A 26,371-nucleotide genomic window follows, 5' to 3' on the forward strand; every position below is an offset into this window, starting at 1 on the left:
GAGGACCAAAAGTAGTATGGAATATTTAAAAAAATAATTTTTACGTTCATGTGATCCAAAATGCATCTTATTAGACCCCTTTCACTTTGATGAGAAAAAAATAATAAACGTCATACATCATCAGCCCACTCTAATGAACATATTGCACTCGTATATTTTCTATAAATAAATAAATTTAATTTCAAAGGGTTTTTACATATTCATTGGTTTTAAACATTTTACAAATACAATTAAAAATGAAAAAAATAAATATTTATAAATATATTAAAGAAAATAGTAAAAACTCAAGTATTATTCGAATTTTTTAAGAATAATTAGTTCTTAAAGTTTGATAAAGTCATAGCACATACATTTATTTTTTGATCATCAGTGTGTTTGTTCCCGAAAGAGTGAATTCTCGGGAACAGAGAATTAATGTGCGAATTTGACTTATCTAAAATCTAAATGATGCAAATAATAATATAAATCAACTTATTTGGTTATGAATTTTTCGAATGATTTAGAGAACAAGTGGGTTTTAAGTTTTTTCAAAAACGTCACTTCACTCAGCAGTCACTTCAGCGTCACTTCAGACCGCCTAGCACCTCTGCTGGGAGAGCATTCCATGCCGTAGGGCCTGCGACCGCAAATGCACGTTCACCGAATTAGAGGTATAATATTTTTTCCTGTCGAAGTCGACGTAGCTGATCTAAGCGTAAGACATATGTCAACTAGAACATCTAGAATGCATAGTTCCCTTAGATATTTCGGTGCAGATTTGCGCAGTGACTTATACATAAGCCATCAGAGTTTGTATTCCACCCTCCGTGGAAAAAGTAGCCAGTGTGAGAGTGGAGTGATATGACTGAACTTAGAGATTTTAAAAATAAGGCATTAATAGACTGTAGGCGAGTCATTTTATTCATTGGTAGACCTGTGTAGATACCATTACAATAATCGACTCTAGATACTACAAACGCATATATTAATTGATGAATGGCATCAATCGGCAATTTTCTGCGTATGCGTTTAATTTGTCTCAGCTGGTAGAAGTATGAATGTATCGGTCTACTTATTTGAGAGTCAAGCCTCGCTTGTTAAGAACGTGGCTAATATTTACTGCAAATGATATGTTACTTCAAACTATTACATACTTTTGTGTAAGGATCTGACGGGAAAATCGGCTGTGGTCTTGTTAGCAAACTTCTCAAATATCAACTTTAAGAAAACGAAACCGCAGAAAACTCATTCAGGAGAAGCCGGACTATAGACAGGCATATTTTATATATTTTATTTTTATTTGGGAAATCAACAGTTCTACATACATATTTTTAGTAAACAAACAGATATAGCGTATGAACTCGGAACTAATTACAGATTTCCACATAGTATACAAAGTTAGTAAAGAAAATATATTACATATCAAATAAATACATAAAATTTATACATGTAAAAATGTTATTTTCATGTACTCAATAATCAAAGATTTTTTTATATTTATTTTAAGAACATTAAGTTACTGTAAATTGGGCGCGATAAGGACAAGAATGCTCGAAGAGAGGATAAGGAGGGGAGGGGAGATGTACATATTTATTATTATAATGTCTACTGAGTTACATAATACATTTTTAGTGTAAATTTTAAATCTGACAGAGTGATGTTTGTGTAATCTATATTTTTAAATTTTGTATTGTACATTGAAAAAGTCCTACGAAAAAAAGCATTTTTAACATACGATGTTTTACTTATTGGTACATGAAACAGGTGGTACCGTCTACAAATCCTGGCTGGCACATGTATTGTTATTAAACCAAGCAGCTCTGTACAGTCAACCATTTCGGTCATAATTTTGTAAAGCAGTAGTTGGTCCGCACACACTCTGCGGTATTGTAGAGAAATGGTTCCATGGAAGGTGGAGGCAGTGAGAGTAGATACATAAGAAATACCGCATCATCAGACTTTCCGTTCAGCTCGACAGCGTTCTGCGTTCCGTGTCCTTCGGTTTATGTCATCAATTGTCTTACTATTTAATTATTTTTATGAACTTTTATTTAATATTTAGTAATCACTGTTAAAATAAAATAGGAAAAGATTCATTTGTAAAACATACCTTGATAAAGAAGCTTGTGTAGCTTTGAAACCGGTCGGTAGAAAAAAAAATAGGTTATATAAAAATGAGTGATTTAAAAATTTACGCCTGTATTTAATCTCACACTCACTGTGCAAAAATGCAAGAAGATCTCGACAGACTTTTTGAGTATTGTAATCAAAATTTACTGGAATTAAATATAAGTAAATGTCACTCATTTTGTATTTCGCGCAAACAAATGACGATCAGCTTTCCTTATTCTTTCAACAACACCCCAACCTCTATAACGGATAGTCGAATTCGCGACTTGGATGTTATTATTGATACGAAACTAATGTTTAATATTTATATTGAATCAGTCCCGAAAAAAACATATAAAATGGTCGGACTTATTATGCGGGTATTGAAACCATTTAAACATTCAGAGACATGTGAAAAACTTGACAAAAAGTTTGTTCGTCCCCAGCTAGAATACTGTACTCCTATTTGGTCACCTTAGTATAATGTAAGTATTAATATACTAGAAAGGGTTCGACTATTATTTTTTCAGCAGGTCGACTACCGGTTAAACATCAACTTCTCCAACCATGCTGAAAGTATGCAGTACCATGGAATAAACTCTCTTAAAAATCGAAAAATAATGTTAGACCAGTTATTTTTATTCAAATTAATAAATAATAAAATTGATTCTTCTAACCTACTAGAAAGACTTCCATTCCGTGTGCCATCTAGACCGACCAGTCCTCTCAGAGATTGACAGCTGCCCATGCGACGGTGAAACTCCTCAAGATGTCCCTCACCTGTTGATGCATTGCCCCTTTTTCAGCTTTCAAAGACAACAGCTGGAGGCGCGATGCAGAGGCCTGGGTGAAGATCTATGCGACATCCTATCGGTGATAGGTAATAAAGAACTCACACGAGAGGTAGTATCATAGATGATAAATATAGCGCAGGAAATTGGTAAAATAAACCAAAGTAGGGAACAAAATGCCGAACACTCCTCTAGTGGAACGGAAGGCCTGTTGACTGCTGCAAACAGGCCGTCTTCTCCTGAAGAGTTTTAAGTGCTTTCCTCTCCACGTAAGCAAACGCTGAGAAGTTCCTGATTAGCCCACATTAATATATCCCTCCTGATCCCAATAGTTTAGATAAATTTTAAGATATTTCATTGCAGAAATTATCCACTTTTTGAAATATAAACCTTGTGTATTATAAGCAAAGTAAATAATAAAGCAACTCCCATATATTTTTTTTTATTTTTAAAAAGACTGACTAGTCAAATTCTTTTGTTTTACACAGAAAACGCGTCAACAAACTATTTGAATCAACCTACAATACCTAGAATATGCGAGCAATATAACAATAGATTTACCGAGGCTGATATTTTTTGTGACAATGTATGTAAATTTAGGTTAAAAATCATAGAAATTTTGAGAGAAGCAGATATTTAACTTTATTATTACACACATATTTTTTCATTTCGTTTATTTTACATTTATTATATTTAACAAAATTTAAATTATTCAGTGTAAACAAATTTTATTGGTGTGTGCATGAGTGTCCTACACTAATATACGAAAAAAATGACAATATTTGTGTACATACTGTTTGTTTACGCAATAAAATAAATTGATCAATAAATAGAAAAAAACTTTTTCATATAATGTAAAGTATATTGTTAAGTGTCTTCGGCACGGGAAACCCCAGCGAGGTCCCGTTATTTTTATTATTAATTATAGTTTGTAAGCAAAAAATATGAATAAATAAAATGTGGGTTTATTTTATTTTTAAAAACATGATTTTCGAAATTAAGACAGGTATTTAAATTAATTATTTACAACCGAGCATACTGCGTTGTAATTGCTCGCATTTTACGAAAAAAAAATGCTTAATATTACGATTTAAAAAAGACTTTCCGAATGCATTAACGAAAAACATCTTTCAAATAAAGGCGCAAATTATTTTAAAATGGAGGAATTCCCGCCCCCAATAATGCGTTTATGCAGAATATTTCCTTAATTCTCAATTAGCCCTCGGGGTGTTGCTGTAGACAATGGAGTAGCTACTTTGCCCACCCCTGGCACCTGGCACCCCCGCGGCCCATATAAAGCTCTCACTTTGCCCACTTTCCATTTTGTCAGTCAACAACTCCCGGTTAAGGGAACTTAAGTTATAACATCGAGTTAAGCGAAGAAGTTAAATTGCGAGATTATAATAGGCCGTTTCGTTTTCAACGTGGAGACTGGATCAGCATATTCTGGCCGGTTTGTTGGGTTTCAGTTTTATCAAATGTATCTTTGAAAAAACAGTTACCTTAATACAGAAGCTATAGTCCTTAAAATATAGCTTGATTAGAATTACAGTTGTCAGAAAAAGTGACGACCTAACTTTGTAGTAACGTCTAAGGAGTGATTTATATTGACACGAAAAATCACTTGTATCTGGTTTGTTATTTTTTTAATACAACGTTTGACATATAAATCAACAATAAATATATAAAATAAGTTTTAAAACAAAAAACAAACTAATTAAACCTAATTATTAACGACGTTCTTACGAGGGTACATCATTTTGCAAAAACGTTAGAGATGGGACAAATTTATAAATGTAAATTGATCGAATAAAAAAACAATTCATTTGATGTTGTTCATGAAAAAAGTATAAATGTCTTATTTTTTGGTGAATAATTATCTTAAACACAACATAATAGGCTTGTTTTTGGGTTTTTATATCAATTTTCGGAAACAGAGTTTCATATTTGCATGAACAAACGAATAAAATCGATTTGATCGGTACATGATCAGTGATCAGTAACTTTCTATCATCATCATCATTCCCTTTCCGCGCTTAATGGTTCATAGGGCACTGCATTGGTTTACCAATAGCAGCGTATCTCGATCATTTTTGTTACATAAAGGTAAGGTGATTAGTCTTACGCTTCAGGTACCAGTCCAGGGATTGTGAAATATTCTAGTTGTAAAACGCCCTTTTAAATAGTATTTCATTTCAACCATGTCGGGAATCGAACCCGAGACCAAGAGCATGGTAGACAAATGCGCTGACCATTACACCACGTGGCCAATAGATCACTAATAATTGATGATAATTTCCCATCAGTGACACTAGTTTGGCAGCTGTCATTTAAATCAAGCTAGATTTTAAGGACTATAGTTACGCTAAGGTTTCCTAGGACAGCGGCGCCCGTATCTTAACGGCCGTAGTGAACGGTGATGCGGTGGACAGCCGTCGTAACGGTGACTAGAGAGTGGTTTCCTAGGAAAACGGCATTGATAACATTTATCAACACCGTTTTAACATAACATAACATATATTTTTATTGATAACATTATAACAAAATATTGTTGATAAATCCACCTGGTCCATAAAGAAGTATAGAAATTGAAAAAATAACATTTTCAGGCGTTGCCTAGTGTAGGTGAAATAATTTAATTATATGAATCTCACCCGCATAAATAAAGGTTTCAGCTCTTTAACTTCACAAACATCAACAGATGAAAGAATTGAAGGAATGTAGATGTTCAAATATGGGCAGAATGGTGAATGTTACACAGCGTGTAAAGTGGCCACTTAAACCAGCCATTGCCAGGCCCTGTAAAATGCCTAGACTTCTATATTACCTTCTCTCAAATTTTCTTCATATCTGTTGTAATGTGTTAAATCTTAATATGTTATATGCAACAACTATGGGGAATAGGAAATCAAAATTACATAAACAGACTACAAGGACAGCAAAATAAAATATTGAAGCTAGTATATGACCTTGCTTATCTAACACGTTGGTATCTTTTAAATGTGAATAAACTTTTTCAACTAGAATCATTAAAATTTATTCATAAGTTAGCCACTGATATTATTGTAGACAAATAACTAAAACTGGAAAAAAATGTAATAAACATGGACATAATACAAGATCATCAGAACAATGCCATATACAACAAATTTAAAACAAGACAAGGACAATCGAGACTAATAAATCAGGGACTGAAATCATACAATAAACTACCAGACAAAACTAAACACAAGACTTAAATATTTTTTTCAAAAGGCGATCAAAATATAATTATCAACAAGAAACTATCATAAACAGAGAACACTTCGTTTTCATTTTAAATTAATTGGTTTAGTATAGATTCCCGATTATTAAGTATGTAAATTATTTTTTTGCAATAAATTTATGAATAAATAAATAATATCACATACAATATTCCAAAACGAGACAAGGACAATCGAGACTAATAAATCAGGGATTGAAATTATACAATAAACTACCAGACAAAACTAAACAAAAGACTCAGACAAACTGTTCAAAAGATGTAAAAAATATTATCATTAACAACAGAATATAAATAAAAAATGTTCTAATATTTTTATAAAATGAATGTAATAATCCGTAAGGTTAATAAATTAATTTTTAAAGAATTAAAAAATCTATCATTGTAATTTGTACATTTCAAAATAAACAATTTTAAAGTTTATTTCAATCTTGCACAAGAAATCCCGTAAACCTAGCATCCATTTTAAGGCTAAAAGCCTTTGAACATACATCTTGCATAAAATATTTAAAATCATTTGGGTGTTCATATAAGTATAAGTATTTTCGCCAGCAAATATTAGCCAGAGTATATTTTGAAATTATTCAGCGAGATGGAGGCAAAAATGGTTTTAAATGCTCGGTGTAGCGGTGCGCAAATCGTAAGTGCTACATATTTTGAATCTGTTTATATATTATTTTTTAAACCAGTTTGATTCATTCATATATTTTTTTAATCTGTCCTCATTGGAATGTCTAGTGCCACAGTTTACACGATATTTATGTCATTGGCTGGTTTATTCTTGAAAGTGGTCATGTGAAAAGTCGGAATAATCGACGTGCGTGCATGAGAAGATGTATGAATGTGAAGGAAGCAAAGGAAGTGTGCCATGACAGAGTGGTGTGGCGTTCTATCCTCTCTGCCTACCCCTCTGGGGAAATGGCGTGATGGTTAGTTAGTTAGTTAGTTGGCTGGTTTATGTCGCCACTTTATATCCTGTTTAATATTCACCACTCTGCCCATATTTAAACATACTAGACCAGACTTCTTTATTACTTTTTCGAAGATGTTCTTCCTCTCCGTTGTAATATGCTAATATTAACAGATCCTCGAAGAGTTGAGTCCAGTCCTTGTCTACAAAAACCTGGACAAACTCAAAATATTGTTGATAAATCCACCTGGCCCATGAAAAAGTATAGAATTCGAAAAAATAACATTTTCAGGCGTTGCCTAGTATGTAGGTGAAATAATTCAATTAGATGAATCTCACTCGCATTAATAAAAGTTTCAGCTCTTTAACTTTACGAACATCAACAGATGAAAGAATTGAAGGAATATCAATGTTAAAATATGGGCGGAATGGTGAATGTTACACAGTGTGTAAAGTGGTCACTTAAACAAGCCAATAAGGTCAAGGTCATAAGCCCCGTTGATGCCTAGACTTCTATATTACCTTCTCTAAAAATGTTCTTAATCTCTGAGTAATATGTTAATGTTAACAGCTCCCCAGGGTGTTGAATCCAGTCCTTGTCTACAAAAGTTTGGACAAACTCAAAAAATTGTTCGATATTGATAGTTTTATAAGGTTTGACGCATGCAAATGGCATGGGAGTTCCTACCCAGTTGGAGGTTGAGGGAATAAATAATACGATACATAATAATAATAATAAAAAGGCGTATTTTGATAAATCTATTAAATATATTTTATAATTCAAAAAATATGAATAAATAAATAATAAAAAGTTAGAAACTTTAAAGTCGTAGAGATGATAATACGATACATAAAAAAAATATAAAAAAATGGCGTAGTTTGATATAACTATTAACACTTTGAGTACCGGCCGAATACACATAGAATGTACCCTGTGCCCGGCCCATTTTTGTGAAGGGTTTCTTAAAAGTGTCATAATTATTATGAAAATACTAAGTTAAATCTATTAAAACTTCTCATATTTATTTGAAGCATTTTAATAAGACATTTTGTAAGATAGTTTTGCCAACATAGCCTTTATGGACAGCCACATTGCAATGTTCGCACATACCCAGGGTCTTAATCCCTTTTTTGTGCTTTGTATCCCGGAGTCGTGTAAACACGTGATTATAATAATCACGCGTTGTGTCCCGGTCCCGTGTTTTCACGTGGTTTACCAGCAGTAAAAAAGTACTAATAAAAGTCACTAGATGTTAATAAAATGCACTTTTTTAGACAGCTGGTAAACCACGAGAAAACACGGGACCGGGACACCAAGCGTGGTTATATAATCACGTGTTTACACGGCTCCGGGATACAAAGTGTCAACAAATAAAAAAAAATACTAAACTATTACTGAACTTCCTCGTTGCTTGAAAAGCGGTTTATCGGGACTTTTTTCTATTCTTTTTTTTTGTGATAAAAAACTTTTTTTTTATTTTTTATAATTAGTTTGTGGGATCTATACATAATAATGATTTTGTTAAATTTGATTAGGCACTTAGCTGAAAAAAACAGTTATTTATAATAACTTTTATTTGCGTGTTTTTTGTAAATATGTCATTTGTAAAGCTGTATTTCGACAAAAAATATAATGTTTGAAAAGGCTTTTTTAAACATGAGACCTCAATAAAATGAAAAGATTCCCGCCGATACACGCGCCCTCTCTCAAGATGGCGGCGGAGTTCACAGAGTTAGTTATTCGCCTACTTAGGCGCGCAAACTCAGGTATTTTTGGTCGGAGTTGAGGCGATAGGGGATATATTTTATGTACTTAGTAGGGGGTCCTAATATAATAGAGCTCCCAAACCAATCTGCTACCTAATACTTCCTATTATCTGCGAGTCCTGCACAGGGCGGCAGTTGGGGGAGGGGGTAAGTGTGTTTATTTGCACTTGGGGTTGGATTTAATAGGTGACGTCTTTGTTAGGGCAAAACTTTTTACTGCCATCTCTTGTGTAAGTATGATACCCTGGTAGTGATAACTTTATATATTAATTTATTTGTTATTTGTTTCCAAATGGTATTCGCTTTTAAAAGGCATCTCAAATAAATAGAAAACCTTTTTGAGAAGGGAATAGAAAAACGGAGAGTTGAGACTGAGAGTTCATTTATCATTTGCGGTTTTCATATATTTTCCTAGTCACTTTGTATCACACAGTGGCGTATATTTGACTGAATGATTTTTAAGTAAATATTCTATTAGTCTTAAGGCAGTCTGATAAAAAGTAAGGAAATCATACAATGTGGCCATTTTAAAACGAATGAGGTTTGGTACTAGACTTTACAATACATAGGTTTCAAGGAATTTAATAAATTGCCACACAAATATAAAGTACCAATTTCAAAATACAGAATTAGGATGTGCGAATTAAGAATTATTTTTTCCATAAGTACTTCAAATAAATAATGTTAGTTGATCCAGAGATTTTTGCTTGTACGTGTAATTTTTATACTTTTTAGCTTGTATTATGTATATGTAATTTTAAAACGCTTTTCATATTTTTAAAATCTGTATTGGGTAGATATATTTTATGAATTAAAAAAAATAAAAAAATTCTTGTAATTTTTTAACATTTACACTCTCGTACTCGTTCATGTAATTTTTAAACTTTTTATACTTTTTTTTATAAATTTTTATTTTACAGGTTGTATTATATATATATTATTTTTAATTTATTTTCATACCTTGTGTTATATTTATTTTGTAATTTTTGAAACTTTTTCACACCCTTTTATTTTGTAGTGTATCTTAATTTTTATTCTGCTTTTGTAAATATTGTTATTGTTTAAAATATAAAAACGTTTGTAAAAAAATATTGTCATCTGCATGTCCCCAAATTAGTTTTTTACAAAAACTCCTTGGGAATATTATATAAAATTATGTATAGTATGTTTTCAATTTAAATAAAAAAACGGTTCTTTCAAAATCGCAAAATCGGCGTCAATAAACACGGGTGTCAGATGCATTGTTAAACGCTCACTACTTATGGAATTAATAACGTCGCATCCTCTCACATTCAGCAACTAGAGTAAAAAGACTGATGTATCGATAGCTTGCTTTGTTTTAGTAGTGCCTTGCGCGTGGGCTGAGATAGGTGGGTTCAAAGTGCCTCACACCCAGGTTCATAGTTTTTGTAACATTTTTGGGTACATACAATACAGAAATATATCACTAAGTATTTTTTTTTCTATTTTTCCCAAAATATTGTTCAATTTTTTATTGGATGTACGTATATTCTATCAGAATTTTTTTTTTACTTAAACCTCAGTAACAATTGTTTTTTTTTCCTTTTTCACATAGCTTCACAATTTATTGAATAAATGTCTAATTAAAAATTGAAAAGCGTTATTTTCACTTAGCACACATATTATGTACTTTAAATAATTAGCATACATATTATTTATATTCTTACTAGCTGAACCCGTCCACGCTTCGCTGCCGCAAAATAAAACATTAAAATTGAAAATATAAATATAATTTTTCAATTAAATTCGATTGTTAAATCCCATCAAATTCTTTTTATTCTTTATTGTGCGGGAAATTAAATTTTGTAACGTTGGCTAAAATAGGTAAAATGGCAGCACTGAGTAGAACTGTCACTCAGTACTTGTTAACTATGACACATTATGAGTTAACTTAAAACGCATATAAGGTTCCGTTTTAGTTAGAACTTCCGAATAAAAGGTGTAAAGAAACACTATTCTACTAAAATGCAATGTTCTGTAATTTTTTTTAGTCAACCCATCAATTACTTTCCGAGATTTGCGGCCACAAACATACGGAACCTAAATTTTTATATAGATAGATGTATTACATTACATTAGATATTTTTTTTATTATATGTTTTACAATATTATTCATGTGGAAGCGTCTGGGTAGGAGTGTGGTAGGTAGGTTTATGGAGGGACTGCTTGTCCGAGAAATTAAAGATTTACTACATTTTGAGATAAAAATGTTTTTTTTTTCAAATTACTTTTTGGAAAAAATTCATTGGATTTTTTTTTAAAGCTTACCTTAAAGAATGTTCCTCTGAAGTTTCGCGGTCTGGCCCTGGAAAATCGTGTAAATACTTTATATTTTTATAATGATTATTTAATTCATATATTTAGTTAGCTATGCATTTATAATTAAGTTTCTTGATTTTTTCTGTTTTTTTGTTAAATTAGTATAAAACTATTTTAAATGAATAAATAAAATCGCTTTGTTTTTTAAACCACTTATTTATTATCACAACCAACTAGTTTCGGCAACTCACGTTGCCCTTTTTAGGGTTATATAATGACTAAGAGTTATAAAATGACCTTATAATAAACTTCAGGGTTATATAATGATGAAGGGTAACGTGAGTTGCTGAAACTAGTCGGTTGTGATAGTAAATAAGTGGTTAAAAAAACAAAGCGATTTTATTTATTCTTTTAAAATTTAACAATGAACCACAAAGTTAGTGCTACAAACATCCAAAATATAATTTAATTAATTTTATAATAATTGTGTCTCATTTATTTACTATTAATGGCATATTTTCTAATCTATTTTTATGATTCAATTTTTATTATTATTACTTGCATGTTTTCTAATTTAAATTTATATTGATTTTTTATATTGTTATTATTATTCTTTGAATTTATTAAGCATCATTTAATGAAATTAAAAATAAAAAAAACACATGAATAAAATAAGGTCCTTCCTAAACACAGGAATTTCCTACCTGAAACAAATAAACTCTGTACATTTTAAAACTGTGAAATACTAAATAAATAAATAAATAAAAAAAAAATAATATAAAACTGCTTGTACTTTAAAACATAAAAAATCTCCATCTTAGATCAGGCTGAGCTATGGATGGAGACTATCCTAACCAGAGTACGTATTCTGATGAAAAGTTAAAATTTATCTTCAATTTTATCTACAAAGTAAAATTAAGTTTTCTGTATGAATTATTGATTATGTTCACAATTTTTTTTAAACATATTCAATTACCGCCTATCGACGAAGATATCTTGAATTTTTATACAAATATACACACTTTCGAACATAAATATCGATATTAGTTTAGTATATACCGATGAAGATAGCCGTTCATAATCGCGGCCCAGAGGACGCTCATTCATTTTCTAATTAACTAGTTTTAAATAGATTTCCTAGTATTAAATATGTATACTTATTTACGCCATACGTTTATTAAAAAAAAATATATAAAAAAGCGTTTGGATACTATAGTTGATGTTACGATAATGTGGAACACCTATGTGGTAATTATAAAAAAATACCGCCATACTGTGGAGATTTTATGAGTTTTTAGAAATAAATACACCAACGGTAAAATAACCGAATTCGATTTTCCTTGCGAAAAGATAGACAAAACACAAAACATTTTCACCATCATAAAATAAATAAAAAAAACATACCTAACCCCCCATACCTTAATAAAATTCAAGGATGTGAGAAAATAATATCCCAATTACCGAATATGATTTTTGAACATTTTTTAAATTTATAATTGCTATAAATCCATTAGGGTTACATAAGAAATATTATAAGGTCTATTCATGTTATGTCTCGTCTTGTAAGTGTGGTCATCATTCTGTTTTCATTTCAGGGTGGTTTTCAATTTGTCTCCAATATATCGGATAAGGAGAATTCATGCGTTTGCAAATGAATATGCAAATGATGAAGATGTATTTAATGTAATACTTTTGAATTTTAAAAGGAAGCGTATCAATTAATTTTCTTCAAATTTGAATACCTAAATGATGCCTCGTTGATTCAAATTGTGTACCTTTTATCTGTATTCTTAATGATTATTTTTCTAATTTCTTCTGATTTTAAGATTCTTTTAATATAACTTATGGGAAAAAAATGCACTTTTGTAGTCTTATACTGGATATATGTGACATTTTGTCACCCACTCGACAATTGTCGATTGGGCATCCCGATTGCTTTGTCATAATGCTATTCTTGAAAACCCTCCGACAATTTAATTAAAAAGACGAATGAGAAAGTGGCAACACTAACAAATCCGTATTTATCTATGGCCTATGGCTCTCCTGTCACACGTAAAAACTTTTATTGTATCTTGTCACAATTCTTCCGTTTAATATTTTGTACATGGAACATTATAAAAAAAATGAAGAAAATGTTTTACTGAGACACTGCAACTTTTAAAATTATCATTGCCTTTGACATAAAACAAATCTAAATGTTATTAGGAATATTTCATATGCATTTAACGGATTTAAAAAACATTGTATAATATACATGTATATCTCAAATACGACGAGCAATAAAATGATTTTTAAATCATGTTTCTAGTGAAGCTTCATTTGATAATGGATTAAAAATAAGTACAGTTGTATTTGTTGATACGTCATCATTATAGTTTTGATCAGTTTTGTAAGTTTTAAGTTGAATACAACAAAAATACATACTCTTCATTCAAACATAAATGCCGAGCTTTTTACAAGAAGGAAGTTTGACAGCTGATGTTACGATGTCGCGTTCGATTGTCAATGTCGAGTGCTTTGTGGCACTTGAGATAAAGTCGATTGGTTTTCGATGGATCGACAATGCTGTCACTCGTCGAATTACGGAAGTGGCATACGATTCCAAAGACGAATGAGTCCAGCATAAGGTCCCTGTTCTCTCCACTGTAATAAATGTACTGCATGTTTGTATACCCATATATATGTTAAGATGGTTTTTTTATATATTTAGTATTTTGCTAATTTTGTGTAAAATACATGTCTGTCTTATATTTGTATTTGCAAAACACGTAAAAGCCGAGTCATTCCCTTTTCGCACCTAATGGTGCATAGGACACTGCATTGGTACACCAATTGCAGCGAATCATAATCATTTTTAGTAAATGAAGGTAAGATGATCAGTCTTATGCTTCAGATGCCAGTCCAGGGACTATGACATATTCTAGTGTAACAACAAATTTATAAATTAATATTTCATGTCAACCATGTCGAGAATTGAACCCTAGACCACTCGCGTGGTAGGCTAAGCCTAAAAGAATACTCATCATGTTCTATTTTAATTGATTTCGATGAATTTATAGTTTTTCGACGAATCCGTGTATGATTAGATTTGTGCCATCCCTGCTTCTGCGCGCCATCAAAATATAAAGTATATAACTCTCCTACGCCATTTAGCAGGGGAGTGTGGGGTAGAGAACAGGGTTGCCACCCCTCCCGGAGCCTGACTCGCCCACGTGGAAAATTAGGCTGTCTTATATGACACCAAGTCGACACGAAGGCGAGATTTTCAGATTCGTTTTCACATATTTACGATTTTACGTGCTTCGCTGGTTTAAAATTAGGGTGGAATAGATTACAATATTTGTGGGAAGTTCGTTCATTTTATTCAACGCACAATAAATCCAAGTTACCTAATTTTTGACATTGTGTTGATATATTATGAAGATGGCAAACATTTATCGACGGTACTTTGAGTTTTATGTTCGTACACAATATACTAAATTTCACCCCCTACAAAGTTATAAAGATAAAAAAATATAGTTTTTTAATTAATCCTTAATTATTAATCATTATTTTTTAAATATTTTTTTACGTACGATTAACTTCATTATTGATGTTCTAAAATGTTCATCCTATATATTTACATATACAATATACATACATACAAACATGTAGTCATTGTATGTATGTGTGTGTGTGAGTACTGACAAATAGATATTTTTTTGTTTTTTATTACTTTTTTCATTTTTACATATTTATAAATTTAGGTTTTGGGCCGGAGCGTTTTTAACAATTTTACATTGATCGATCAGGTGGTCGTTAGCAGTGTTTCTACACTTTAAAAGGACACAACACGGCATAGTTGAATTCAAATCAGCGTACTGAGCGACGTCTACAAAGAAAGTAATGGGTCAAAACGTAAACCTACTCATTTATGAGTAGTTGAGTCGCCTTCTGTTTGATGTGCGTATGCGGTTTCTGGACTATTCTTAATTTTATGGATTTAATAAATAAATATGAAAATAAAAAAAATTGTAATTATGAAAAAAATAAGTAAAATAGCCACGTAAAATTCCTAATTGTCCCAACTCAACAAAAGACTTTGGTCGCCTAGAGTTGGGATTTATGTCTCAAAAAATTAATGAAACGCTTTAAACAAATAAGTAAATACCTAGACTTCCAAATTCCTTTATTAAAAATGTTTTCCCTCTGTGTTGCAACAAATTTAGTTGACTTTTGTTTTGTATGTGTCTATGTGTGTTAGTTATTTATTATTGTTAAAAAATCACATTTCGAATGCCTCCAGCTTTATGTTTTAATTTTCCAATTTATACCGTCGAATTTTCATTTCGTGGGCCTTTGAAATACCAAATTAGCCACCTCACTGAATGTTCCGACTCCGCAAAAGTGTAATGAATGTCTCCGAGCCAATGTTGAGCTGACAATATCTGCCGCTGATTTCCCAATAGATTCGTTTCTGATTATAAATGCATTGAAAAAGAAAAACAAAGAGGCAGTTTCCGCCCTTTGTTGGGAAGGCAGGTACTCGGCACTCACACATTATTTAAAATATGAATGACAGACGGAATATCGAAACGCTGCGATGTGGCAACACAGACAAATGGAGGGGAATTTGAATTATGAGCATTCGCGCGTTCTTTTAAAAGTGATTTGAATTTGAATTAATATTTTTTTCTCTTTTTCGAGTGAATATCTATACTAAATTTTAGTTGATGATTTTTATGATAGTGCTTGTTTCAATTGAACATTTTTATGTAGAAAACAGCCAGCCATAGATACTGAGGTAAAAGCACTTTTGTAAAAATAATTAATAATCCAATCTATACATCACATAACTACCGCTACAATACATCACGTACAAAACGGGGGTTAAGGGTCATAAGGGCGAAACTACAAAAAACACAGTTTTGAGATAAATGATAAAACAGTTTTCAAAAAATAATACTGTCTTTTAAGGGTAACAAATAAAGAAAATAAAAAATACAGTTAATAGAGCATAAAATGTTTTAGAGACAAAAATATGAAACTACGCTTTCGTCTATATGACCCTAACTTGCGCTTACATTAGTAAATTAACAAAATGATGTAAGAGGCGTTTTATTCTTCTGACTTTAAACAAAACGCTTCATTTGTAGTTTCACACAAATTTATCTAGGTAACTACTTATCGGATGAGTTTCATCTTTTTGTCACTAACAGGATATTTTGTTTGGATATCAGATTAGTACTTAACACAAAACAGATTTTTTTGTAGTTTCGCCTTTATGACCCTAAGCCCCCGAAATAATATAATCACTAGATCATCAATATAAAGACAACTTAAACAAATACAAACTAAAACCACTTTCGGACAAAGGGATTTTGAGTTTTATTCAATTAAAATCTATAACCTTCTTCCATTATTTATTAAAACAATTAGTGTTAAGTAAATAACAGCATTTATCGATACTATTCCTGGCCGATTACCTTTCGTTCCCATCCTTCCTTTGACCCATCCTTATGGTACCTACCTAACATCAAGATAGAAGATATTCAAAATTAGAAGATTCAGGTTAAGAACAAAAACAAAACAACATTTTTGACGTGACATGAAATCGGAAAAAAAGTGGTTGGAATCGTCGCGCGCCGAGGAAAACATTGTTGTATTAAAGTTTCATTTTGTCATCCAGTACCAGAAATTGAAGAACATTCAGATCATATTAAAGGTAGGTATCCATTACATATTCCTATCCTTTCTCAAATATTTCCCAATTCACAAAACTGAATGAAATTCGTCTTTCATTTACAGTCTGCCTTTTCGTTAACAATTAGTTACTAAACATGTTCAAAAAGGCTATAAAAAATGGAAAGTGGAGCTAGGTAGAAATAAAATGGATTGTCTCATTCGCCCAAACCAATATTGAATCAACTGCTCCACAAGTGTATAAGCTTATGTTAGGTTTTTGTTATTTTCATTGTGCGTTTTGTAATATAAATAATATAGATGTACATAAATTAATTATAAACATTAAGGCTGTAGTCTGGTAAAACGAACGCAAAATTAGGAAATCATACGATTTTGCCATTTTAAAACGAATGTTTGTCAAAAATCGCGCAATAAAAAAAATTAAAAATTATGTATGAGATAAAAACAATACTTTTTATAGGTATTTCTATCAAAAAATGTACTTCAAAGTTTCATATAACTAAAATATAATTACTTTTAGACCGGCAGATTACGCCATTTCAAATTTAGACTAAGCTTATTAATCTGGGATCTCAATAAAGACTAAGTATTGAACTGATTTTTTTTAAAATGATTTAAAGATAATAAATTTAAAAAGGAGATGGCCGCGGCAGAATTTTATTTTTTTGTTTTTGAAAAGAAATATAAGCATTTTAAAGCACATAAATTTTTGTAAAATTTTCCTTTATTTCTACGTAAATTATGCAATCAGTAATACCATAAAAAATTTAAAAATATTGAAATAGTTTAGTTAAATCCTTTTTTTATAGAATTGTATTTTTTTTAAATTTATTTTTTTATTTATATATAATTACTTTCAGACCGGCAGATTACGCAATTTCAAAATTTAGACTAAGCTTATTAATCTGGGATCTCAATAAAGACTAAGTATTGAACTTAAATTTTTAACAATGATTTGAAGATAATAAATTTAAAAAGGAGATGGCCGCGGCAGAATCTTATTTTTTTGTTTTTGAAAAGAAATATAAGCATTTTAAATCACATAAATTTTTCCTTTATTTCTACGTAAAATTATGCAATCAGTAATACCATAAAAAAATTTAAAATATTGAAATAGTTTAGTTAAAACCTTTTTTTATAGAACTGTATTTTTTTTTTTTTTCAATACGATAATTCTAGTTGTAATATTCAATTTTAAACAATGTCTTATTTGGGTTTTTATTACATTCAGATCGGCCCTCAGAGCGGCCGCAGACGGACGTGTTTTCTGTGCTCAAAATTTTAATGCCTTTTTCAAAACAAAATTTAGTTCGAAACATATATTTTTTGTGTTCCTTCTAACACAATTTAAACCAGGATCAAAACCAAGTTATTTTTTGAATGAATAGTTTGTTCGAATTTGATAAATCATTCAAAAATGTAATTTCACGTCATATTCAAATAACAATTAACGGCGTCATTTTACTCGTACACAAAAACGGTCAAATTGCACATTTATCTAGGACATACCAGCACTCGGTAGGTACTATGTACAAAGTGTACACTAAACAGCCATATAATTATTACAATGTCGCGAACGCAGCCAACTTCATTGTGATGGTTTGACGTTTTGCTTAGCCGGCCGCCACCGGCCGCTCAGCCTAATAATATTTTCTATCAATCAGAATTACTTTATTATAGAAATCAAAGACGAGAGATACTTTAATCCATAAATTTGGAATATTTAGTGACCGATTTTATCATAACAATGCCGAAAAAACCAACGAAAAAACCAAACGAAAACTAAATCAATCCCAATTTCCAAAGGAGAAATGCAATGTAAGTTGGATTTGATTAATTTATTAGTATTAAAATTTAGAATACAAAGGACAGACATTTGATTTACATAAATCATTGTATCACCATTACAAATAAATGTAACAGTTTATTATTTGCTTATTTTAGGATTCAAAAAAGCTCAAATTAACTAAGGCCTGTGGAGAATACACTGTAAGTTATTGTCTTATTTACTTAGATAAATAAAATTCCTACAACATTTTACAAAACAATACTAAATGTACAAATAAGTTTGAATTTGGTAATGTATCCCTAAATAAAACACGTTTATTGGATTTTTATTTTACTTTATTTGTTTAAAAAGACCAGAGTTTATATTGTGACGCATTCCGTCGTTTGAAAATGTCCTAACAAGACGAAACGCGTCACAGTATACGCTCTTATATATTAAAAAAAATAAAGTACAATAATTAATTAAGTAATAAAGTACAAAGAATTCTACCAATTGTCTGCATTCACAATAAAAAAGTACAAATAATAATTATTATAACCCTTATTTTCTAAATATTGACTATCAATAAGTAGGGTTATATTTGCCTTTTGGGTAATATGCAAATTGAAATGTTTTAGGGTGTTCCAGCGAAATATCTTTCAACTGATATTCTAGAAGATGACGGTTGTCAGGTTAGTATTCATATCGAAGTAGGAATATTTTAAGTATTTACATTAAAATAGCTAATGAGATCTAAATTGGATTATGATTATTAATTAATCTGTATTATTTCAGGCGCAACAGCTAGTTCCAGAACTGCTAGCACAGCCATTACACCCCTTTAAGTTGGAAGGCAGGAGAGTTGTGGACATCCAGGAATTTTTCACTAAAATCCAGGAAATATTTTCTCATTCTTCCATGTTTGATTGCAAAGGAACGAATATGGTGATTGTGGATGAAAAGTTGCATGGCTTTAATTCTATATTAAATTTAAAATGTAATATGTGTGGATTATGTTTTTCTGTAAATTGTTGCAAGGACAGATCGAATGAAATGATATTTTTAATTGAATCGGCATTCACTTCGTAACACTTCATTATAAATTATTATGAAAATAAAACGAAAAGAAACTATAGTTGTGTTCTTGTAAAAGAATAAAATTGTGTAACACTGATAACAAAGTTTTATTTTCATTATAATTTCGAATGAAATGAGTTTAAATGAATCGTTTGTGTCTGGAATATCGAGTATCGGTTCTGGATATAGTGGTTTGCAAGAGTTGACTGCTGCTGTTGGAATTCCTTGCATGAGTAAATGGAAGTATTTGAAGATCAATAAGAAAATGTGTGAATGGTGGGATACTGCGAAACTAAAAGTTATGGAGAAGGCAACGAAATAAGAGGGACAACTGGCTACTGCGAATGGTGAAATTGATGAAAATGGTATACCAATGATAACTGTTGTGGCTGACGGGTGTTGGTCTAAGAGATCATACAAAACCAACTACTCGTCTAACTCGGGCGCAGCTTCTATAGTAGGGTTTCGTACGGGGAAAGTTCTATATATGGGTGTTTATAATAAATACTGTGTGATTTGTGCCAGAGCAACTAATAAGAATATTGAGGCACCAAAACATGAATGTTTTAAAAATTACTCAGGATCTTCAAGTGGTATGGAATCGGCGATCATTCTGAAAGAAATTTGATAGAAAGAAGAACGGTTTTACAATCAGATAGCGGGGAATGGTTAGAAAAGTGTAGAAATTTACTCACTGCGTCATGGTTTGGTAAAGTTTGTAAAAGAAGAATAGGAATTAGTTGTTCAGGGTTAGTTAAAAGTATGCCATATAGTAAATCGCTAAGTAATATTTTTTCTATTAAATATGGTCAGGATTATGAACTGACCGCATTAAACCAATTAAGCCTTCAAGAAAATATCAAATTTCAGAAGTGTGGGCTGTTTATTGATAGTGAATATTGTTTTCTAGGCGCCACACCAGATAACATTAGTACGGATCATGGCGGTATCATTATAGAAATAAAATGTCCATCGTCTGCTTCTAATATGACTATGACTGTTGAAACCGCCATCGACAGTGGTAAAATTAAGTTTTGGAAAAGAAATAGAAACCATACCGAGTATTATGTAAATCAGAATCACGATTGGTATTACCAAGTTCAAGGACAGTTGCATATTACTAAAAAAAATATATGTCTTTTTGGAGTGTGGACCGGAGCCCAACATAAAATTAAAATCTTTTTATTTAAACTGTTTGCTTCCAGAGCTTGTTGACCCCCGAGTTACACGATCCATGCCTATCAGAGATCCACCAAATGTTCTCGAGGCTATCGAAAACAAAAAAGTTGCCCCCAATAAAGTCATAAATTGTTAAAAAAAGCTGTTTAACGAAAACATCCCATCAACCAGTAAAAGTTAAATTATACTCACCAGTTTCAGAAAAATATTTACCTAAATCAGCTTAGAAATTCCGCCCTCTTTCAACTATGATGGTTTTTTTTTTTAAAATTTATGTAGATGTTGCTTTTATTATTTTTTTAATTTCTGTTTCCAGATACACAACTTTGATTGAACCTGTCCCCCCTAAATCAAGACCATTGTAACATGAAATATATTCTTAGTTCTTTTTCACAATGTATTTTTCATAAAATAACTAGCGATCTATTGTTATCAAAAATATTGGGATTCTTTACTGGTTCTTCCCAATAATATATATTTTTGAACCATTTGCACTTTAGTATTTTTTCAATAAAAATGAAATTTTCCTCCACAATTTGTTTATTTTTACTTACAAGCGGTCCCACGATCAATTCCTGGCAGGGTTAAGTGAAATATTTTTTTTATGTGTTTTTACGTTGCAATATTTAATTCTCCTTGGACTGGCACGGGACTGCAGGATTGATCATCTTACCTTCATGTTATATATTATTCAATACGCTGTATTTTGTTTTCAAATGCAATGCCTTATGCACCAATAGGTGATAGGGATGATGATCTATCCAAAATTCTATTTACTTCGAAAAGGTTTAAAACACTTGTATATATTTTAAAAATATTTTACGTCACTCTCACATAGGTGTAAAAATAGAAATAAAACTATTATGTAAGTAATTTAGCATATTTATATTTTCTCAATGCATATTAAAATAATCGCTTACAGTATTTTGTCAATACAAGGTTTCCACTATATGCACAAAACTCTTAAAATGCTTGAATTACCGTTTTAGTTTTTTTCATGTAAGATTATGTAGACATCCTTTTAGTATTTTCTGAGTGGAATACATGCTTTACTATATAGAACTTGATACACAACTCTTAGATAGGTGATTAAATGTGCTTTTATAGGTTTTTAGTGTAAAAGTTGGTAGGCACCCTTTTGACTTTATTCTTTTGCATTATTCTTTTGTCTGTTGCACCTGGAATGAAATGTATTTATAAATTTTACGTAGATTAAATGCAATGCTTACCTTAATTGATAGTTATCATGGTTTTGAACTTAAATAGTAACTAAGAAAATAAAATCAATTAAAATAATATACACAATACATTCTTAACCTATAAAAATATTTTTAGGTATTTGGCCGAGTCTTTTATCATTATATGTTGTTAATTTTTTAGAATTTATCTACTATATTTTTCCAATTTTATTACGAAATACATGATCAAGTGCAAATTCAAAAAAACTTATCAGTTTAAAGGAAAAATATTATAAAATGTCATACTGTCAAAAAGTGTTTTTACTTACGTAATTTGATGAGATCAAATAATTTTTCTCTTGAAAACAATATTATGAAGTGCATTATTTTTTTGGCATTCACTTTAGTGACATGGTGCATTTTCATTAAAACATAACAGTGTTATCTGTCAACTTCGAAAATACAAATATCCATAATTACCCAGAAGCCAGAAATCAACATATGTCACAGATTATCCGATAGTTGTACAATTCTACATTATCTCTGCAGTACGCTAGTCAGGAGTGCTATTTATAGATTTTACCTATTAAATAGTCACGCAAAAACTCTATCTATCTCTGTCTTTCTCATTTTGTCAAACAAAGTATGAAGAGTACGTAAAAATTGACGAACATACAATGTAACAGGATATTTTTTTTGATTGCTTTGTCTTGAAGCGGTATATTTTACGCATTCGGCGGCAAACCGTACGATTCAACTTACCGACTACAGCCTTAACACGTATTGTTCAAAACTGTCTGAATATTTTGTTAATTGTCTCTGTTTATAGTTACTCTCCTTTGTTTGTTCTCAAATGTAAAAATATTTAAACAAAAAGTATATTGTTAAATGTCCTCGGCACGGGTAACCCCAGTGAGGTCACATTATTTTTGTTATTAATTATAGTTTATAAGAGAAAAAATATGAATAAATAAATACAACAGTTGGAATGTTTTTTACTTCAACAAATGATGAATAATGCATACCTTCGTTTTTTTGGAATACAAAGAATAATATTTTAAGGTATTTGACCATTTCAATGCTTTTTATGTGGTTCAAACTGTCAGTAGGGTCGCAGTGAGTCACATCTTGCTCTTTAGCACACCCTTTGGTGTGATTCTATAAAATTATGCGAACGCCCAGTTGCATTCCACTGGCAACACTACTGACTAGTCCAACTCGTTAGCGTCCACGTCGCGAACCCTGGGCAATGGGATCACTCTCATAACGGTGTGATCACAGCAGATAACGAGAGGATGAAAGGCGAGTTTCTAGCGCCTTCAAACTAGAACTATCCAGCTAATGGAAGGTAACTCCGACAGAAAAATCCACAAGAGAAGGCGACGGAAAACCACTTTGGTCATCTTTTCCCAAGAATTGGAAAACTGGCAGCTTTTTTGAGTGGTCCTAGCTTTCATTAGAGAACATGGTGATAGAAGAATAAAATCTGATCTGTTTTTTTGTATAAAGTTGTAAATAATCTTTTTGGTGTTCGTGATTTGGCCAAATGTATATATTTCAATGTGCCTAATAAATGAGACATTATATTTACTTTAGATATATTAATATATCTAAGTCAAATTTGCACATTAATTCTCTGTTCCCGAGAATTCACTCTCGGGAATAAACACACTGATGACAAAAAATTAGATGTATTTGCTATAACTTTATCAAACTTCAAGAACCAATTATTCTGAAAATTTTTGAATAATAATTGAGTTTCTAGAATTTTAATTTGTTTTTAAACATTAATTTTACATTTTAAATTGAATTGTTTATAACCTCTGTATACGTTAAAGCCCTTTGAGCGTTAATAAATAAATAAATTGAACAAAAAAGCAAATAGCAAGATATTTTTTAGAAAAATATGTGTAAATCAAAACACGTAGTACTTTATATAATTGGAACACATATTATTTACATTTTTATGTATTAATATTGTTTTTTATAATATATTATACTATATTATTTATGTTTCAGTAACATGTATTCTTGGCACATATGTATACTTTATATTTGTATAATAACGATTTTTAATTTCTTACATTTGATTAGCTAGGCATTTATGATTAAGTAGTTTTAGTTTTTCTTTTTTATGTTATTGTTTTATAAGTATAGGACTACTTATGCTCTAAAGATAAAAGATCTCCACCTTAGAACAGGCTGAGCTATGTTAGATGGAGACTATCATAAACAGAGAACACTCCGTTTTCATTTTATATTAATTGGTTTTATATAGATTCCCTGTTATTAAGTATGTATACTAATTTTGTTAAATAAATTTATAAAATAAAATAAAACATTACTATCGAAAGTCCAACATAATGGTAAACTGTGCATGACCGCTTATTTTGAAGATTCGCCCCTGCCTTACCTTCCATGTACAGTACAGTACAATTATTTAATATTTTATTTTATGGTTTTTTCGTCTTCTGCTGAAGTAAGAGTAAGTTGAATAAATAAATGAATTATGCCAAACTCAAAACTTATATTCGTTTACACGAAAGTGTAATTTCTCTCCCCAAAAAGATGCCGAGTAATAATTGTTGGCATCTTCTGTAGTCTGAGGGTAATGTTTGGTGGAATTGCCTCCAGAGCTCAACATTTCATTTACTCCATAATACCTTCGCAGGTCGTAAACATATTTTATATCATATCGCTGGGGGAAAAAATAAAACAAACCGTCGGAATAGTGCCATCGTGGTAAAGTCACCTTAAAGCAAAAGGTTGCTCTGCTGATTTAAATTTCAAACAGTTTTCAACTCTTAAAACGCCGTGCTAAAAAAATCAATTGAAAACTGTGCTGTAACGTCGTGTTACACTAAGCGAAAGACGGAATATTGTGATAATTTAGGGTATTAGAAGTTTCTATTAAAAACGGAAAAATAGTTATTGATGCCAAAATAAACTTAATATAAAAAATTTATCTACCTAAATAATAGCGTAATTCAAAACCATCTCTAAATCTCGCAAAAACAGATTTTAATTATATTACTTGACACCATTTTAATTAAACTACTTGACTAATGATAACAATTATAGTACCGAGATTACAGCACGGCTATCGGCAGCAAACAGATGTTAGTATGGCTTGTTTAAACATCTGGGATCCAAATTGCTCACTAGAAAAACTAAGACCATTATTTACAAAACTCTTCTCAGACCGTTCATTACATATGTTGCCGAATGCTGGGTTATGACCAAAAGAGATGAAAATATGGTATTAGTATTCGAAAGAAAAATATTAAGGAATATATTTGGTGCTGTCAACCAAAACGGAGTGTGGAAGGTTTAATTATGAATTAGAGGCACTGTATGGTGAACCCAACATTGCACAATTCATCAAAATAAGAAGATTACGAAGATTATTATTAAAAATGTCATAAAGTAGATGCTTACATAAATAATGAACGACTTACTGAAATTGAACATGTTAAATACTTTGGACTAACAATAGACAGACAATTAACATGGACAATTCATATAAACAATTTAATTAGCAAAGTGGCGACATTATCGAGTATTTTTTTAAAAATCAAAAATTTTATTCCAAAAACGGAAAAATTCTAATGTATGAAGCCTATGTAAAAACTAAAAAATGTTATACGCAACTACTATGGGGAGCAGGATATCAAAATGATATAAACAGACTACAAAGACAACAAAATAAAATATTAAAGTTAGTATATGACCTTCCCTATTTAACTGCAACTAGAGAACTTTTTAAACAAACTAAGCAATTAAATAAAACTGAACTCTTACAACTAGAATCATTAACATTTATCCATAAATTAGCCACTAATGTAATTGTAGACAAAGAACTAAAACTTGTAAAAAATTGTAGTCAACATGGACATAATACGAGAATATCAGACAAATACCATACACAACTTTCTAAAACAAGACAAGGACAATCAAGACTAATGAACCAGGGACTGAGATTATACAATAAACTACCAGACAAAACTAAACAAAAGACTCAGACAAACTTTTCAAAAGATATAAAAAATATTATTTTGAACAACAGAGTATAAATGAAAAATGTATGTATTATTTTATGTAAAATAAATGTAATAATCCGTAAGGGTTTATAAATAAATTTTCAAATAAAAAAATTTTTAAAAAAACAATGGCTGGGCCATGTGCTAAGAATGAATGATAATCGTAACCCAAAACATATTCTTTATACCACTCCGGAAGGCAGACGAAGCAGAGGCAGACCGAAATTAAGATGGCTGGATAATGTGGAAAGTGGCATAAGATCGATTGGCCTGACGAACTGGAGAAGAGCCGCGGAGTGCAGGGACGAATGGAGACAAATTCTGGAGGAGGCCAGGGCCCTCAACA

General features: G+C 31.0%; 2 long non-coding RNA genes across 2 annotated transcripts; one reads left to right on the forward strand and one right to left on the reverse strand.

Moving 5' to 3' along the window:
* Nucleotides 1-18,376: 18,376 nt before the first annotated feature.
* LOC148279559 (uncharacterized) lies at nucleotides 18,377-21,342 on the forward strand. The gene is made up of 4 exons (XR_015822833.1): nucleotides 18,377-18,601; nucleotides 18,728-18,772; nucleotides 19,190-19,243; nucleotides 19,347-21,342. It is a non-coding gene; the product is annotated as an uncharacterized LOC148279559 (long non-coding RNA).
* A 331-nt stretch (nucleotides 21,343-21,673) lies between these two features.
* On the reverse strand, nucleotides 21,674-22,573 carry LOC148279560 (uncharacterized). The gene is made up of 2 exons (XR_015822834.1): nucleotides 22,315-22,573; nucleotides 21,674-21,985 (listed from the first exon to the last, which is right to left on the reverse strand). It is a non-coding gene; the product is annotated as an uncharacterized LOC148279560 (long non-coding RNA).
* Between the last annotated feature and the right edge of the window lie 3,798 nt (nucleotides 22,574-26,371).

Source organism: Micrasema longulum, unplaced genomic scaffold (assembly GCF_059751315.1).
Source record: "Micrasema longulum isolate JH-2025_06_02 unplaced genomic scaffold, ASM5975131v1 h1tg000702l, whole genome shotgun sequence".
Taxonomy (NCBI): Eukaryota; Metazoa; Arthropoda; class Insecta; order Trichoptera; family Brachycentridae; genus Micrasema; species Micrasema longulum.